The following is a 19537-nucleotide window of genomic DNA, read 5'->3' on the forward strand; positions in this document are numbered from 1 at the left end:
CGTCATTTACATTCTTAAACTTTATTATTCATTTCTGTATATTTATTTTTCGTCGTAGTCATCCTAGTAACGAACACATTTTTCCCAAAGAGACTCAGGCTGTTGATACAGTCACTGTAGAATGTTTGACTTTGGTGATGGATTCACAACCTCACCGCTGCTTGTACTGTTACATCACTATCGAAGTGAAGTCCAACAAAGGTGATCTTTAATTTATGGAAACAGATGAAACTTGAATGGGGCATTAGATTGTTGCAAATGTCAGAGCACTTGTGTGTGTTCTGCCATTGTCATGCTGAATCAAAGGGTGCTACATGTGTGGACGAACTCTTCGAATTCGAAAATCGTTTACAGCACGCTGTTCTTCGTTGTGTCACTCACAGCCATGTTACATGCAACGATTCAGAGTTCTTTAGCGGTAGAAAACTGCATGGAGAATAAAGATATAGAATGTGAATAACATTTGTATTATTTAAAAAGCTTGAAGAGTTTTCACATCCAAATTCAGAGGCATTACTTTTCAGAAACTCTTGCAGATGTGTAAATCTTTAATTTCATGGTGTATTGAGACTACAAGTGAAGACCTACTTAATAACATTCTTCCAATAAATCAGGCAATCTATTTGGTTGTATGATTGTCTGATAAGTGTTATATTTTAGCTAACACATATTTTCTGCAGTTATAAGACTATTCAGATTAGTTTTACAAAATTGATCCCTTAGGCCTAACTTCTGTTGTCAAATATTAGTTTACCGTGTTATTTGTAACTATTTAGGCATGGAAATAGCATTGGAGTACTTACTTTATGGTTGACAATAGTGTTTTAAGCACTAATTTGGCTAATATGTGGAATAACATTGCGATTCTTGACATAAACACTGCACTTTCTAGCACTACTGACGTATTTTTCCAGACATTTGAGACACTGGAAGAACATTGACACATTTGACAAGCATTATAGATGTGTTAAATAATTAACTGGAGGCACTATTGTGTCTTAAACCAAGTCTGGTTCTCAGATCGAACGTTGAACGTCGCCAGCCATTGGTAACGGCAAGCTTAAGGTGAATACAGATTACTCTGAAGTGACATGGGAACACGTGGGCTCACGTCATAACGTGCATGATATGAAAATGCACTACAGGGTTTTGTGCGCATATGTTTATACTGAGCTGACGTAATGTGGGAATGTGTTGGATGATACAATCTGACGCAACATGCCTTATAACTCGTGGGAAGATTATCAAAAGATCTAGATTTTTCGTCAATAGTCGGAAGGCGTCAGATGAGTCAAGTGATTTCTCCTGTACCATTTCCAATTATTATCTGAAGATGGAGGAGATGTTGATAGAGTACATTCAGTCAAATCCAGTGCTGTATAACCCTACAAACCGGGAATATCATAACTAGTATTAAAGGAAAGAGGCTTGGGACGAAATAGGAGAAAAACTCGGCGTTCTAGGTTAGTGAAAACAGCTATTTTTCCATATATTTTATTAGTTTGTTCTTTTTTTACAATTTATAATAGTTCAGTAGGCATTATATTTGATACTGATAGGAAAAAAGTATCAATTAATATCAAATAAAACCAGATATGAATGTAACATATATTTATTATATAAATTAGATTATGTGAATTTATAACTAAAAATAACACCCAAAATCGAAATCAAAACTAGGAAACTTCTCTGTTGCTGTTAGTAGCTCTTTGTCTTGTGGAATGTCGTATTTGTTGCTTTCAGATCTTTTCCCCATCTCAGATCGCTCAAAAGTTATCCATCGCTACTTTTGCCGTAAGCTCAAACGTCAAAAAGCGTGATTTTGTAATTTGCATCTACCAAAGCCAATAAAACAATGGAATATGTGCCTTTGTAGTTATAGTACATGAACCAGCACCAGCTGGACATAAGATTTGAACGTGCTTGCGTCCAAAGTTACTATGCAGTGTGGATTATTCCCCTTCTCATCGTAATCTTTGGCGATCTATTTCCATTAGTCTTTGTTTGGTTCTGGCATGTAAATCAGTTGTAGAGTTTTCCAAATTACCTTGCAACGCTCTTTAAGGGGCTCCAGAAAGGCTCAAAATCATGAAAAGTTCAATTTTTACTTTTTTGCGTTATCTGAATCTGAAGACTATTCCCTTTTAATAGATATATAATTTATTCAATTCCGAAGACTACAACTATTTTTAAATTTTTTTTTAAATGTGTTCTACATGGGCGTGACCCACTGTAGCGCTGTTAAACTGCTGTCAAATGGTGTTATTATCAACGTCCGTGTTCATCAGGTACATTTTAGTGATGTGAGATAAAGTATGTGTTGTGGCTAACCTGTGATGGTTCAATATATATCGCTGGTGTGATTGTCGATTGTTTCATGTTTATTTACTCTGTCGTTATCTCGAAAATATTCGTAATTAATTCTGTTTCTTGAGTCTCTGTTTTGTTGAAGTATAATAATGAGTAAAAGTAAAGTTATTAGAAATCCTCTGAAGGCTTTTAAGAAAAGGAGAAATGTTGGAAAGCCAAAGGTATGTGTCATTACTGTAAACAATAAAGACGATGAAAATCCCCAACATAGCTTGTGTCCCAAAGAAGAAGACAGTTGGTGTAAATATAACAAAGGATTGCTAACTAGTGTAGTGTACACTCATAAGCATAGTCTGCCTCATGCAATAATGGAGGTGATAAAACCTATTTTCAGAGACTTAGCAGCACCTGAACTGTTGAAAAAGTGTATTCACGGAAAAACTCAAAACCCCAATGAAAGTGTAAATAGTGTTATATGGTCGAGAATCCCCAAGACTGTATTTGTTGGAATAGAAACACTTCACTTTGGTGTGTATGATGCTGTTGCGACTTTCGATGATGGCAACATTGTAAGGTGCAAGGTATTTAGAAATATGGGAATGAAGATAGGTTCTAACATGGTACGAGCGATGCTTGCTTTAGACAAGGAACGCCTTCGGGCTGCAGACAGGGCTGTAAAGAGTCTAGAAATACAAGCAAGAGTAAACAGGAGGAGGAACAAGAGGAAGCTGGAGGAGGAGTTTGCAGAGGATGAAGATAATCCATCCTATGGACCTGGAATGCACTAAAAAGTTAATCCAATCTTTGTCGCTCGATTCCCAAAACTTTAATCTTCTCATACTAATTACATGTTTTCTAAGGATCTTCCAAACATATTTGTTTCAAACTTTCAGTAAATGTTACACAGTACCTTCTGCATAATTTAACACAGCCTTTTCCCAAAAAACTGTATATTTTTGAATATATAAATAAAAAATTGCAAAAAAATGTTGTGAATTTTCATTACAATTGAAAAAAATCATCTTTAATAACTGAACTAAAATTTTGTAAAATGCCTGTGTTAAGTTGTAGCCCATATTCCAATAAATAATCTGTAAGAAGTTCAACTTCCTACCTCAAATACTTTGTGAGGAAGGATGTAATTTATAAGAGTTATTTTAACATTGCAAGTATAGGGCGTTCCGGAGCCCCTTAACTATTCCTCCAACACAGTAGTTGAAAGTCCAATCCGAAAAGAAAAACCCAATGTTCTGTAAGAATTTCCAGTTGCCAGGTAGGGAGACCGGGGACCAAAGTAAGAAAGTATGTACCGTAGCTCCGAAAACCATGTGATTCAAACAATGTATTCCCTTCATATTTCCCAACTGCCTACCAATTGTTGGCCAGTATTGTAGAGTCTGTGTTGAGTGTGGCGCAGTAAAACGTTTTTTCAGTGTCTCACATACGTTTTCTCAATTTTCTTAGTTTTGTGATAACAGTGGCATTACGCTGTAAACGTAAGTCTACTGTAATAATTAAACTATGTGAAACTCAGTTTTATGCCACCATTATCAACTTTTTCATTACTTGTATAGATTGTACCTAAAATGTCAATTAAACAGAAAAGCGTAGTCGGGGACAATTCGTCCTCATTATTGAAAAAGTATTAGTGGCTGCAAGTCCCCTGTTTTCTTTTTTTTTCTTTTTTTCGTTAGCGAACAATAAATTAGGTATGATACTGTTAGGAGTTGCAGTGTCTTGCTGAACAAACTCGTTATTACTTAAAAGACTCGTTATTTACTTAGTTATTTCGTTACAGGGAATTATGCCACGAACACGAGTTACCAATGCCTCATGTTGGATATAGAAGTGTAAAACGAGTGTTCTTGATGAACAAGAAAAAATTGTAACTGAATACGTGATTAAGGCGTCAGAGACATTTTACAGACTTTTCCCTAAGGATATCTGTAAATTAGCTCATGAACTGGCAACGACAAACAATATACCAATTTCATCAACTTGGGTGGACAATCATACTGCTTGTCCAGACTGGTTTTCAGCATTCATGAAGAGGAATCCCCAGTTGTCTATTCGGTCGCCTCAACCCACAAGTCTTTCTCGAGCAACGAGCTTTAATCCAACAAATGTGAGTGCCTTTTTCAACAACCTGGATAGCGTTTTGGGGAGATATAAGTGAGAGCCCATGGACATCTGGAATATGGACGAGACAGGTGTCACCACTGTTCAGAAACCAAACAGGATTGTTGCTAAACGGGAAATAAAGCAGGTAGGAGCTATCACGTCGGCTGAAATGTCGCTGTTGGTATTGCCATCAACGCTCAGGGAAACAGTACACCACCTCTCTTTGTATTCCCACACTTGAGGTATCATGGCCATTTTATTCGAGACGGTCCTATTGGTTGCAGTGGAGCAGGAAATGCGAGTGGCTGGATGCAAGAGGAAGAATTTGTTTGTTATTCTTGCACCATTTCGTAAAATTTGCTAAGCCAACTTCTGAACACAAATGTTTACTGCTTCTCAACAATCACGAGTCTCATATATCCATCAGAAGTCTGAATTTTTGCAAAAGCAAGAGGACTGTTATGCTGTCATTCCCACTGCACTATACACACAGGATGCAGCCTCTAGACCATTCAGTTTCTGGTCCATTTAAAAAGACGGTAAATGCTTTTGCTGACAACTGGATCAAGAATCATCCGAGAAAGACCATGTCAATTTATGACATCCCTTCAATTCTAAGGAAAGCACTTCCACTTGCTGTAACTCCCAAAAGCATTGCAGCAGGGTTTCACTGAACAGGCGTAGTACCATTTAATAGGAATACGTTCAGTGAAATCGATTTTGCACCATCTTCTGTCACTGATCGCCCAGCACAAGCTTCCAATTATGGAATGCAAACTATGTCCTTAGCAGAATCATTAGCGATTTCTAGTGACCTATCTGAAGCTGGGAGGACATCTGATCCAGTAGCAATATCCGAGAAAACACTTTCAAATGTCACAGCCTGTGATGCAGGACCTAGTGGTCTGCTTCATTCCGTGCAGCCTTTTCACCCAAAGGTGTTCGTCTGTTACCAAAAGCAGCTCCAAGGCAAGAAACAAGAAAAGGAAGAAAAAGGAGAAAGTCTGCAATTTTGACCGACACTCCAGAGAAACTGGTTATAGAAGAAGAGCTAAAGGCCCGTCCCCAGGCGAAAAAAGCGGCAAAGAAGCTAAATTTAAAAAGCAGCCGGCCAAGAGTGCGAAAGCAGAAAAAACCAGAATAATCGTCATCGGCAGACAATGATAGCTACTGCCTTGTATGTGTCGAGACTTTCCGTCAAAGTCGTCCCAAAGAGAAGTGGATTCAGTGTTGGGAATGTAGTGGTTGGTCTCATTTTGCTTGTCCCAAGGAGGGGGGGGGGGGGGGGGGGGGATATTTAAGTCTGCCACAATTATGAATCTGAACAGGACTAAGATATGCCTGACTTTTCTCTTTTATTGACTCACTGAACATTTACTCATAAAACCTGAATTAGTTCAGTGCTATTAATTGCTATTTCAATTAATATAATAATTATAAACGAATGAGAATTGAAGTTTATTGATGTTTAGTTAATTTTTTGTAATGGTAATGTACTTTAAGTTACTGTATAAGTCCTTTAGGTAATAAAATGTGGCTTAACTTATTATGTTACTTTCGTAAACTATCTGTGTTACTATCGTCCCCAGTAACAGGCACAAAAGTAACAGGTCACCGATGCCTTAAAATTAGTTTTACAAATACCAAATACATGTAATTTTGTAGAAACTAACTTCATTTGTGTTAGGAAACTTCAGAGAACACACACATTAGTTCGTTTGGTAACAAAAGTTTATAGGAAGGTAATAAAAAATGCAATATGCAAAATTTTACTTTTTTCCTCGGTCTCTCCCCAGTGAACAGTGAAAAAAAGCGCAATTTTTTAAGTATTAACCTTTATGTTGTCCTTCGGGAACTAGGCGACCTTTTATTGTCTTTAGACGCCAAAGGAGAATAAATGTATAACTAATAGATAACTAAAGACTAATATACAATTCTAAACTAATTTCTCTGTTCTAAGTAATGAATGTAAAGACAGTTGGAGTAAGCTATGGAATGTGTAGATCAAGGCTAAACACCGTGGAACCACAAAATCAGGTGAAGCAGCAAAGAGTTTGAGCAAATGGAAATTTGAAGATAAATTGACTTTTTTGAATCCAGCCCTCGTAACAGGAAAAACTCTAAGAAACACGGAAGAAATCCCCAATAATAGAGATTATGATGGAACATGGGAAGAGACCCTCCCATGAACCATGGACCTTGTCGTTGGATGGGAGGCTTGCGTGCCTTAGCGATACAGATAGCTGTACCATAGGTGCAACCACAACGTAGGGGTATCTGTTGAGAGGCCAGACAAACGCGTGGTTCCTGAAGAGGGGCAGCAGCCTTTTCAGTAGTTGCAGGGGCAACAGTCTGGATGATTGACTGATTTGGCCTTGTAACACTAACCAAAACGGCCTTGCTGTGCTGGTACTGCAAACGGTTGAAAGCAAGGGGACACTACAGCCGTAATTTTTAATGAGGGCATGCAGCTTTACTGTATGGTTAATGATGATGGCGTCCTCTTGGGTAAAATATTCCGGAGGTAAAAAAGTCCCCCATTCGGATCTCCGGGCGGAGACTACTCAAGAGGACGTCGTTATCAGGAGAAAGAAAACTGGCGTTCTACGGATCGGAGTGTGGAATGTCAGATCCCTTAATCGGGCAGGTAGGTTAGAAAATTTAAAAAGGGAAATGGATAGGTCAAAGTTAGATATAGTGGGAATTAGTGAAGTTCGGTGGCAGGAGGAACAAGACTTTTGGTCAGGCAAATACAGGGTTATAAATACAAAGTCAGATAGGGGTAATGCAGGAGTAGGTTTAATAATGAATAAAAAATAGGAATGTGGGTAAGCTATTACAAACAGCATAGTGAATGCATTATTGTGTCCAAGATAGACACGAAGCCCACACCTACTACAGTAGTACAAGTTTATATGCCAACTAGCTCTGCAGGTGATGAAGAAATTAAAGAAATGTATGATGAAATAAAAGAAATTATTCAGGTAGTGAAGGGAGACGAAAATTTAATAGTCATGGGTGACTGGAATTCGGTAGTAGGAAAAGGGAGAGAAGGAAACGTAGTAGGTGAATATGGATTGGGGGTAAGAAATGAAAGAGGAAGCCGCCTGGTAGAATTTTGTGCAGAGCATAACTTAATCATAGCTAACACTTGGTTCAAGAATCATGAAAGAAGGTTGTATATATGGAAGAACCCTGGAAATACTAAAAGGTATCAGATAGATTATATAATGGCAAGACAGAGATTTAGGAACCAGGTTTTAAATTGAGGACATTTCCAGGGGCAGATGTGGACTCTGACCACAGTCTATTGGTTATGAACTGTAGATTAAAACTGAAGAAACTGCAAAAAGGTGGGAATTTAAGGAGATGGGACCTGGATAAACTGGCTAAACCAGAGGTTGTACAGAGTTTCAGGGAGAGTGTAAGGGAACAAATGGCAGGAATGGGGGAAAGAAATACAGTAGAAGAAGAATGGGTAGCTTTGAGGGATGAAGTAGTGAAGGCAGCAGAGGATCAAGTAGGTAAAAAGACGAGGGCTAGTAGAAAGCCTTGGGTAACAGAAGAAATATTGAATTTAATTGACGAAAGGAGAAAATATAAAAATACAGTAAATGAAGCAGGCAAAAAGGAATACAAACGTCTCAAAAATGAGATCGACAGGAAGTGCAAAATGGCTATGCAGGGATGGCTAGAGGATAAATGTAAGGATGTAGAGTCTTATCTCACTAGGGGTAAGATAGATTCTGCCTACAGGAAAATTAAAGAGACCTTTGGAGAAAAGAGAACCACTTGGACGAATATCAAGAGCTCAGATGAAAACCCAGTTCTAAGCAAAGAAGGGAAAGCAGAAAGGTGGAAGGAGTATATAGAGGATCTATACAAGGGTGATGTACTTGAGGACAATATTATGGAAATGGCAGAGGATGTAGATGAAGATGAAATGGGAGATATGATACTGCGTGAAGAGTTCGACAGAGCACTGAAAGACCTGAGTTGAAACAAGGCCCCAGGAGTAGACAACATTCCATTAGAACTACTGACGGCCTTGGGAGAGCCAGTCCTGACAAAACTCTACCATCTGGTGAGCAAGATGTAAGAGACAGGTGAAATACCCACAGACTTCAAGAAGAATATAATAATTCCAATCCCAAAGAAAGCAGGTGTTGACAGATGTGAAAATTACCGAACTATCAGTTTAATAAGTCACGGCTGCAAAATACTAACGCGAATTCTTTACAGACGAATGGAAAAACTAGTAGAAGCTGACCTTGGGGAAGAACAGTTTGGATTCCGTAGAAATATTGGAACACGTGAGGCAATACTGACCCTACGGCTTATCTTAGGAGCTAGACTAAGGAAAGGCAAACCTACGTTTCTAGCATTTGTAGACTTAGAGAAAGCTTTTGACAATGTTCACTGGAATACTCTCTTTCAAATTCTGAAGGTGGCAGGGGTAAAATATAGGGAGCGAAAGGCTATTTACAATTTCTATAGAAACCAAATGGCAGTTATAAGAGTCGAGGGGCATGAAAGGGAAGCAGTGGTTGGGAAGGGAGTGAGACATGGTTGTAGCCTCTCCACGATGTTATTCAATCTGTATATTGAGCAAGCAGTGAAGGAAACAAAAGAAAAATTTGGAGTAGGTATTAAAATCCATGGAGAAGAAATTAAAACTTTGAGGTTCTCCGATGACATTGTAATTCTGTCAGAGACAGCAAAGGACTTGGAAGAGCAGTTGAACGGAATGGATGGTGTCTTGAAAGGAGGATATATGATGAACATCAACAAAAGCAAAACGAGGATGATGGAATGTAGTCGAATTAAGTCGGGTGATGTTGAGGGTATTAGATTAGGAAATGAGACACTTAAAGTAGTAAAGGAGTTTTGCTATTTGGGGAGCAAAATAACTGATGATGGTCGAAGTAGAGAGGATATAAAATGTAGACTGGCAATGGCAAGGAAAGCATCTCTGAAGAAGAGAAATTTGTTAACATCGAGTATTGATTTAAGTGTTAGGAAGTCGTTTCTGAAAGTATTTGTTTGGAGTGTAGCCATGTATGGAAGTGAAACGTGGACGATAAATAGCTTAGACAAGAAGAGACTAGAAGCTTTCGAAATGTGGTGCTACAGAAGAATGCTGAAGATTAGATGGGTAGATCACATAACTAATGATGAGGTGTTGAATAGGATTGGGGAGAAGAGAAGTTTGTGGCACAACTTGACTAGAAGAAGGGATCGGTTGGTAGGACATGTTTTGAGGCATCACGGGATCACCAATTTAGTATTGGAGGGCAGCGTGGAGGGTAAAAATCGTAGAGGGAAACCAAGAGATGAATACACCAAGCAGATTCAGAAGGATGTAGGATGCAGTAGGTACTGGGAGATGAAGAAGCTTGCACAGGATAGAGTAGCATGGAGAGCTGCATCAAACCAGTCTCAGGACTGAAGACCACAACAACAACAACATGGGAAGAGATTGGCTTATGTCCGCTTGATGAAACAGACTCACAAATGGTCTCGTCAGGAAGTTCCCAGTCCAACCCACCAAGAAACGACCTATTGCAAAGTGCAATCCCTACAATGGCGGAGGCCATCCACAATCCCATGGCCTATGTGTCAGATTCTCCAATGACTTTTACTCTACCTTCAACGAAACTGTAAGACCTTACGTTGGAAAAAAATGTTTATTGTCATCTGTACAAGAAATGGTTACAATTATGCTTTATTTATTTATTTTTTGATCCAACATCAACTGATTACACAAATAAAAGTTTTTTTTTTTTTTTTTATTCCAGTCTTCTGGATAAGTCAGAGCCTTACTTACTAGAGTTACATATTATTGCCTGGAATTTTTATCTACACAACTTTTCTAAATTTAGTTGAGAGAACAACGTTACATATATGGACTATACATAAAAACAATTTATCATTGCAATACCTAGATTAAGGAACATACAGTTTGTGACACAGTATTCAGATCTGAGATTCAAATATTTACAGTTTGTCACACGGTCTAAGATCTAAGGCTACATATATTTTTAGGTAGATGGTCTTCCATCATATGAGTGTACTAAATCTAGAAACTCATCTATTGAATATATGGGATTCTTTAGGAGCCATAATTCTAATTTCTTTTTTAGTTTTGTAATGGGCTATTTGGAGGTATTAGGATGGAAGCAATTCAGTAGTTTTATGCCTGCATAACGAGGGGTTTTCTCATAAAGTGTTGTTCTATGAGAGATGATGTGGGGTCTCTCTCTACATCTAGTGTTCTGATCATGTATTTCTTTATTAAGTGTTTTGTCACTGTTTACTGCCATAATGATTACCTTCAGTACATACAAATTATGAACAGTTAGTATTTTAAATTCTTTAAACAAATTTCTGTAGGACTTCCTGGCCCATTTCTTTCCCATAATTCTAAGTGCCTTCTTTTGTAAGATAAGTACACTTACCATATTACCTTTACTGCTGGATCCCCATACCTCTGTCCTATAGCTTAGATGAGATTCAAATAGTGCAAAATATATTTGTCTCAGAGTGGTGCTGTTACTAAAAGGTGTCAGTTTTCTTAGGACATATATGGTAGTACATAGCTTTTTGCAAATTTCATTTACATGATCAGAGCATTTTAAATCTGCATCTAATGTCAAGCCAAGAAATTTGGTCAAGTATTATTTTTTAATATATTCATGACCCATTAAAATTAGGTTCATGAGTTTTTTGCCTCCCAAGATCTAATTCAATATAGACAGATTTATTTGTGTTTAATTTTAGTTTGTTTTCATTAAAATATTGCAGAATTAAGCCTGCTGCAGTATTGGATTCCACTTCGAGCCATGAATAGCTTGGATTGTGGCATATTAACATGGTATCACCTGCATATACGATAGCTGTAGCATGGTTTGTTATGGACTGAATATCATTAACATAAATAATAAAATGAAGTGGTCCTAATATTTACCCATGTGGAATATGAAAATTTATGTCAGTGGTGTTTGATTTGTATGCTCCCTCTGTAGTGCTAATAGACACAACCTCCTTCCTATTTGTCAAGTAGGGCCTCATCAGATTATGGGCTGTGCCTTGAATGCCATAGATCCACAGTTTGTCCAGCAATATAGTTGAATCAACACAGTCAAATGTTTTTTGTAAGTCTAGAAAGATGCCACATACATTCTTTATTATCTATTGCTTGAGCGACACCTTCGATTATGTTAGATGCTGCTGTAATGGTGGATAACCCCTTGACAAAACCCATAGTGCCCCTTAGAAATCACTTTTTTGCATACCAGGAATTTCCAGATTCTTATGTATATTACATTGTCAAAGATTTTGGATATTATTGGAAGAACAGAAATGGGTCAAAAGTTGTCTACTAGATTTCTGTTTCCTTTTTTAAAAAAGGCACACCTCGAACAATTTTCAACTCATCTGGAAGTATACCACCTTCCATATGAAAGTTGATCACTGTTGATAAATGTGATGCAATTTTATGTATACATTTCTTAAGAGTGTCCAGGCTAAGATCATCATATCCTGCTGCATGGGTATTCTTTAAGCTACTCACTATTTTAATAATTTCTTCTTTACTTGTTGGTGCCAAAAATATACTCCCTGACACTGGTGTTCCTCTGAATTTGTAATTATGATTTTTAAGCTGATTGTTTTGCTGGAGCCAACACAAGCAAAGTAACTGTTAAATAGATCTGCTATCTTCTTCTGATCAGTTTCTATTGTGCCGTTTATCATTAAGTGATTTTCAGTTGTATGTTTCCAAGATTTACCTATTTCTCTATTTACTAGTGACTATGATGTTTTGGAAATATTATTTGAGGTCTGAATGACACTTTCAAAATGTTCCTGTTTTTCCGAAATTAGGATATCTACATAGTATTTCTGATACTTTTTGAACTCCTCTTTTAATTTTTTATTGCTCAAGTCATTTAACATAGCATACTCATACCATCTTGGTTTTGCTCTAGCCTCAGTGACTGAACTTGATATCTAGTTTCGGGTTACAGCATGTGACTCAATTCTCTTTTTTTATTAATGGGCAGGCTTGGTTGAGAATGTAGTATAGTTCACTTGAGAATTTGCCATAACTACAATGTGGCGTTAGAATGCAAGCAACACTTGCGCTCCTAAGTACTTCTTCAAAGTGCAACCGCTGAATCAGGTAACGATGTGGATGATGAATGCGAATTTTTTTTCCCCAGCCTGTCAAAAACTGTGAAAAAATGGCATCCTGATGAACAAACCACAGTGAAGATGGAAGTGAGCAACATTGTTTTGGGGGCAGCATTGCAAGCTGCACATGGGAGCTCATTTCAGGTGAACCCTGGATACCACAATACTCGTAATACAAATCCATCATCAATTCCATCAATCCTCCACAACACCATCTCCTCAGCAATCTGAACACAGCTTGGACTGCTCAAGGGACTCAACAATTTCCTGCACTTGGAAAGAGAAACATCAATAAAACTTTACTAATTTGTAATTACTCTTGTGATGTATAACAAAACACACTTTGTGAAAAGAAAATCAATAAATATTCCAAATTGTCACTGTGATAATTTCTTTCCCTCCCAGATATATAATAAAATAATGTGTTAGCATTTACGTCAAGGAAACTGCAAGTTGTATCTCAGCCGGAATGCTTTCCTTTAGTTGAGTGGGGTGTTTATTGTCGGACCAACCAAGCACAGCAGATGGTAGAATTCAGTTTTTTTCGTTCTGTAATACCACTTAAACTGCTCTTCATCTTCTATTAGTTGAGGAATTAAATTTTGCATCACCCCAAATTCATCTCGCTCCATATTGTCAGGATGCACCTGTTCCCTAGACGAGCAAATACATGCAATACACAGAGCAGCCACTCCTCCTCCTCCCTCCCTCCTCCTCCTCCTCCCTCCCCCTCCTCCTCCCTCCCCCCTCCTCCTCTTCCTCCTCCCTCCCCCTCCTCCTCCTCCTCCCCCCCTCCCCCTCCTCCTCCTCCTCCCCCTCCCTCCTCCTCCTCCTCCCCCTCCCTCCTCCTCCCTCCCTCCTCCTCCCTCCTCCTCCCTCCTCCTCCCTCCCTCCTCCTCCCTCCCTCCTCCCTCCCTCCTCCTCCCTCCCTCCTCCTCCCTCCCTCCTCCTCCCTCCCTCCTCCTCCCTCCCTCCTCCTCCCTCCCTCCTCCATGGCAAAAACATGGACTACATTCATGGTTGCAGATTCAAAACAAACCGTTGGGAAATGCAATGCACACAAAGTAGTTGTTTCACGTTGCTATACGTCAGGCCAAGCGCTTCATGTCTGATGTGGTCCCACAGTGCCTGACATGATGTGGGACCATGTCAGTCTGTATTTACCCTTAAAGCGGCAGTTGATTCTATTAAGAGTTTTTGACGTTTTGTGGAATACTATTTAAAGTAAGACTTGACAATGTCGTAATACTAATTCATTAATTAATTGCATAAGCAAACATTGGTTATAACTACTCATGAAGAGCATGTTTCATAGTCGTTCTCATATTCTGTAAGAAGTTTACCTTCGTGTTTAACAGGCCACGTGTGTTTAGGCATGAAAATAGCATTGGGATATGGTACTTAACTTTAGAGTGTGCAATCGTGTTGTCAACACCAGTCTGAAATAAACATTGTACAGTACTTTTTGTGTTGTTGGAAAGAATGTAGTGACATTTGGAAAGCATGGTAGCTGTAGTAAATAATTAATTTGAGGCTCTGCTTCGTCTTACACTAAGACATCGCTACTGAACTCTGAACTTTTTACTAGTGCAGCTCTCTGTTGATTAAGACAAGCAGCAAGAGCATAAAAGAAGCAGTTAATTTTATTTCACATTTCCAAAGTGTTGCGGAACAATGTTTAAAGTAAAACTCATGTTTGGTAACTACGTACTACTAATTCATTAATACACTGAATGAGCACTCTTTGGTTTCAAAGTATTAATGGGGAGTATTTTATGTACTTGCTCTAATAATCCACAGTGAATTATTTACAGCTTCCAGTGAAATTTACTGATGCTACTGGTGATCCCGTACATAAACAATTTTTTGAAGTCATTAATGAAAAAATATTTGACAACATTTTCATTATTTGACACAATTCAGATACTTTTTAGGGTTCCAATAGTTAAAAACAGAACTCTTATTGGATCATATTGTTGTCTATCTGTCCATTGGGCTCGGCTGTCAAGAGCCCTTTCTCTCAGAAACAGGTAGATGCATCAAGCTGAAATTTATGTCACATACTAAGTTATATCGCTCCCTTTTGTTGAAAAAATTTAAGATTCTACATTAATGGAATCAAAAGATTGGGCCATTTCTGTCATGTATTTTCATATTTTGCCAGTGCTGACATGAATAATAGGCAAAAATCGTCGAAATTCTCGATTCCTGGGATGGAGAACTATCTATATACATAATTAAGTTTTTACAATACCCTCAGTGCACAAGTACAGCTTGCACTTACCTGGATTGTATTTTTTGATGAATGATTCAGGTTGTTCGGATATTTTAAGCACAGCCAAAATGGGGCTACACTGTAATTGGTTCTTTCGTTTTAATGGTGGCTAAAGTATTACCCTGTGACTGAAGGAGAGGAGAGGGTTGTCTGATGTATTTCTTTTTTTATAAATAATTAAGATCATTCAGATACTTTTGAGCACAGCATAGGTGGAGCTACTTCGCCGTGACTGGCTAGAGAAGAGGAAGAGGAGGAAAGGAAGATGGGTGTTGCTTTTTTTTCTTGTTTTTCGTTCTGGCAATATTGGGCGAGTTCCACCATTTTGATGTCCTTCATTTTATTAGTATGCTTTGACTGGCTGGAGGGACAGTGCAGGGGAGGAAGGATTATGTCGTGACGACACCACTGATAAGGATGATGACATCTCTGATAAGAATGATCTCTGATAAGATTTATGACGTCAGTGTTATGGAGTAGTAGACCAATGATGATTCTAGGGCTCTCTCAACAGCTATTCACATGGGAAGTGTTCTGGAATTCTCTTAGCTCTATACTTGGTTTAAATAGGGCATGCATGTTTGAGCAACTTAAGAAGGGATTTTATCAGTAGTGTCTCAAACACAGTTATGCTAGATTTAACAGGGAACAACTTAATGAAATGTCGCAAAAATGAAACATGCCAGTGGAGGTATTCTTAGATAAAATCAGGAAAACCAATGCACAGATCTTTAAGTTGACACAAAATTAGCATGTTGATAAGATTATTCTGCAAGAAACAGAGCACTCAGTCACAGATGTTTTTTTGAAGGCCTTTCAAACTGATATGTCGATGAGAGTGTGGACGGAAAATCCTGAGGGTCTGGCTGCTGCCACTAAGGATGCTGCACGTCTTGACTCAGGTGCATGAGAAGTGGAGTGTTTTTCCCTTTGGGGTGTGGACATACTGTCCACATTTGTAAACAATGCCACCAACTACAATGTTATGAATGTGCAATGGTAGAGCATCAGGAGTGGAATGGTCCAAACAGAAACCAAAGTTAACTGGGTCATAGTAAGCATTTGTTAAACATAAACAGAAATTTATCATCTGATGAATGGCTTTCCCAATGGAACAGACTGCTGCAAAAGCATATGCAGGGATGGAGTGCTCCTTGGTGGTCATGATGCAATAGAACTTTGGTTTTTATGGGACACAGGGACTCATGTTTTGATAACACAGCGACAGCATTAATGGCCTCTGTCCACACAGCTCACAAGGAATACTGAAATGTAAACTTGGCTGAAAGTTCATACACAGCAACTATGTTAAGGACAGCTGCAACAGTGGAAATTTAACCTACTTCGCTACAGTCTGATTCATTGTGTGCTACAAATCATTTCATGATAAATTTATTAAGTGTATCTAATGATATACACATTACAGAATGGAATGTGTATTTGATCTTTCCTTGCCATAATGACATGAAGAGAAACCAGTGATACCAAGTTCTCACACTGCAGAATGGATTGCATCTTAAAGAACGGTATACACTTTCAGTTGCAGGATGAACAGCATTTTAAACTACGTTGTACTGTAGGCAGAATAGCAGTTTAAGTAAAATAAAATTTCCTTTACTGAAAAGATTATGCTCTGAACTATTTTCTGCTGCACAGACAGCTTAACAAGAAAGTAAATGTTCCATGAAGAGTACAAAATAAGTTTACATTCTATTCATATACTTTTTTCTATCCAGATGTTCCATGGTCACTTCCCTCAGAACAAGAGTCGCTGGATGTGGGTGGTGGTTAGCAAATCCATTATTTTGTCTCTAACAACTTCCTTCTATTAATCTTCTTACTGCACTTTGTCAGTGTAACAAATGCATGCTTCCCAATCAGCAACAGTAATTTTACCTGTTGGTACTGGATTAGTCGTTTAGTGCTGGCTACTTTAAACATTGTATTTTTATCTGCCACATATTTCACCTGTGCCCGCACCATTTCTATGGGATTATAATAAAAATGATAAGGAGTTACTCGAATCACACTGTCACCCTGTTGCAGAGCCCTATAATCAGTTTTGTATTCTTCACTATTGCCTTTTGAAATCTTAACAAGCCACAACAGCTCTGCTCTTGTCTGTGTTTCAATGTGTTGTATATTATTACTTTGCAGCCATGAAAGAATATTACTGTTTCTTGTGTTTGTAGTAGCTGGCTTCGTTGACAATAACAGAATGATAGCTTCCATTGTCTATAACAATGACAGAGCCTGGATGCAAATAAGGCAACAGTTGATTCTGAAACCATTCTTGAAATGTTTGTCCATTCATTTTCGAATGGTAATCAGAGTTGGTCTTTGATTTTGATCAGAATACAAGTTTACTTTAAGGCACAGATCCAGTAGCAGTGGAACTGGTATAATTTATTATAAGATACCCTCCTTTTTCCACTAGAACTTTCAAGTTCTCTTACTCCTTTGTTGTTTGCCAAATAAAATTTCTAGTGAGGTTGCCATTTACCCAAGTCATGTCCAAGTAATATACAGCTGGTGTTCCTTTTGATCTGTTTTCATGCATCAAACCCAGTAGTTTCATCTATAACACTGAGCAATTTCACTGCCATGGGAAACTAGCTTCTTTCTCAAAATCTGGAAACCTTCCAATGTAAAACAGCTTGATTGAGGTCATTGGTTCCTGTTACCCACTTTGGCACACTATGTTTAATCCCTGGAGACAGAAATTCCACTTTTTCAGTTGCGTGCTGGGACAGCTAGGCCTCCTGCACAGTTTGTGTGACATTACACCAATATCACCACAGGTAACTGCAGTGCATTCCTGCACTTTGACAACCTCACAAACCAGCTCGCCTGAATCTTGCTCATGTTTGAATAATGAGTACACTTTAAAAATTAGGTCCCTTGCTTGGTTGTGAAATACTTGGTGCCATCTAGATGTTTCAGACAGTTAGAGAAATTCAAAGAACACACAGAATACTATAGAACTCAGCCAGTCATAATTTCACTCAAATATGACACATGTTTACTCAGTATGGAACGCAGAAACTGACTGAGCACTGATCAGCTAGCAACGCAGCTGTCTACCATGCATTCCTGGTCCAGGGGTCATAAATGCTGTCACATACTGTAGACTGGACCTCCTGAGTGGGAAAAAACTGAAGTCCCATGATATAGGTTACGTTGTAGGGACATGGTGTGTCATCATTGGAGGTTAGCATTCCTCACTTTTTGTGCTGGAGCAACGAATTTTCAGGAATATATAGAAGTATTAACCCATGTCAGTGATGGTCTACTGTGCAATCCTAGGACAGGATTTTATTAGTAAATATTACCCAGAAATTGATATTTTGCAGCATACTGTCAAACTCATTGGGACATCATTCCAGCTGGGAATGATTGCTGCAAGTGATATACAAAGGTTCACCAGTCATGGATGTGGAACCAAATAAGTGTTGTGTATGTCCATTAAAATTCAAATCGTGTGATAAAGTACTGAGAAGTACATGAAAATTATACTGGGTGATTGTAGGTGCTAACCTACTGAACAATGTGTTGCTTGTTATACAACCATTGGAACACGATGACAAATTGAAAACTTTGCATTTTTTTGCATGTATACGCATGACACATCTGCAGGAAATACGTGGAGAGTACATGATTGTGGTGATTGTAGATAATGTTAGCTCTAATGAAGTGGATCTACAAAAAAAAGAAGGTTAGGGGTTGCCAATCTGGACATCCTGGATGATGATGATTCTGATAGGTCAAGTGGAAACCGTTGCCACAAGCAAACCATCGATGCAGTTGCATTACACTAGAAGGTGAAATATTTAAAAGGTAAGCTATGGAAACTTTTTTAATAAGATTTGCAGATTTGTTCAGTCCTGGTGAACCATTACCAGCATCACTGATTACTCATCATGGTATACCAACGGGGAATAAACTCCCAGTCTACAAAAATCCATATGGAATACCAAGGCACCTGCAACCGATAGTCATGGTGAGCAGCCATTGTGATTGTTCCAAAGAAGTCATCAGATGGAATGAAGAATTACAGGTTTTGATGCAGTGACCAATAACATATCTAAATGGATGCATATCCTATACTGAACAGGACAGACTTTGGACAGTATAGGTCAATGTAAATATTTCTGTATGATGGATTTTAAGAGCGGATATCACTAATTGGAAGTGGTTCCAGAAGACTGTCTGAAAACCATGTTTACCCTTTCATGGAGAGACTATCAATACTGACGGGTGCCATTTGGGTTTAAGAATATGGCAGCCACATTCTAAAAGTTATTGGAGGGAATGTTACAGAGATTAAAACCATGGCAGTGTATAGTCTATTTAGACAATGTTATTGTGTTTTCTAAAGATCTAGAGGAGCACATGAAATGATTGGAGGAAGTGTCTAAGAAATTGCATTCAGCATGTATGACATTAAGTATTGAAAAATATTATTTCACATCTATGGAGGTGAACTATTTAGGCCATGTGAGTAGGCAAGATGGTGTACAGACTGTCCTGTGGTTGATGTGTGTTGTCTGTGACTCCTTACCACCACAAACAATGAAACAACTGCATTCAATTTTAGGACTGTATAATTATTATAAAAATTTGTTAGAGGTTTTGCTG

The 19537-nt window shown here is 38.3% G+C and overlaps 1 long non-coding RNA gene across 1 annotated transcript; it reads left to right on the plus strand.

Annotated features, from left to right (window-relative positions):
- Positions 1-3496: 3496 nt before the first annotated feature.
- Positions 3497-12905, plus strand: LOC126234584 (uncharacterized). Its single transcript, XR_007544749.1, has 3 exons — positions 3497-3583; positions 4109-4435; positions 12654-12905. It is a non-coding gene; the product is annotated as an uncharacterized LOC126234584 (long non-coding RNA).
- The last annotated feature ends 6632 nt before the right edge of the window (positions 12906-19537 follow it).

This window comes from Schistocerca nitens, chromosome 2 (assembly GCF_023898315.1).
Source record: "Schistocerca nitens isolate TAMUIC-IGC-003100 chromosome 2, iqSchNite1.1, whole genome shotgun sequence".
Taxonomy (NCBI): domain Eukaryota; kingdom Metazoa; phylum Arthropoda; class Insecta; order Orthoptera; family Acrididae; genus Schistocerca; species Schistocerca nitens.